Genomic DNA, 834 nt, shown 5'->3' with positions numbered 1-834 from the left:
ATGTTCGTTTATATGTGCCATTTCGTGCAAAAACCCCATCAGGATTGGAGTTGTACTTTTAGATTTATTCAAGTTTAAAGTGTTTTTTTTCTGGTCCGGATTTTCATACGGGAGAACGGGGAAAAAAATATACTGTGTGAGTAACACAGTGAAGATCGGTAAATTCCGTATTCCCGTCTTTACACAGTCATGCCCGTGTGGGGCAGACAGGTACCGGCGCGAAATCAGAAACCTGGTTTTTGACAACACGACTTCCATGGCCTAGAAGCTCGGGGATAGTGGCAAACTACTAGTCCGATTAAATAAATGCGAAACGGACACTTCTGAGGGTTGCTTGTCCCTCGGCACCATGGTAGTTCGGTCCATATCCCTTCGACGACCGATTGATGATTACTACTCATGCCGAATAGGGAGAGCTTTACGGACACTTTTGAGGGTTACAAGCCCCTCAGAACCGTGGGTACTTTGGACCATATCCCTCCGGCGCCCGATTGGTCCTAAGTATTGATCCGATTTTCCCAGCTTGGTGGTGGGAGGATATTGAGCTCTGTCTTGGACAGGTGCTCTATCCCAGCTATCACCTTGTGGGTTTGGGTCCTCCATGACCATGGTTCTTGTCCCATGAATGTGTCTGTCCCTAACTTCCAACATGTTGCGTATCCATGGTTGTCCTCTGTTGTCGAGCCTGTTTTACATCTTCTGACCGATTTGCAATCTATTTCCACCTGGGAGGGCCCCTGTCGGCCGGCCATTGGTCGGTGTTCAGACGGACGGTTCCTCCCGCCCCATGTGGAATTGCCTCTATCGGGGGAGCCCCTGTCGGAGACGGTTATC

The sequence above is a fragment of the Salmo salar genome, chromosome 10 (genome assembly GCF_965601325.2).
Source record: "Salmo salar chromosome 10, fSalSal1, whole genome shotgun sequence".
NCBI classification, from domain to species: domain Eukaryota; kingdom Metazoa; phylum Chordata; class Actinopteri; order Salmoniformes; family Salmonidae; genus Salmo; species Salmo salar.
This window is presented reverse-complemented; position numbering follows the sequence as displayed.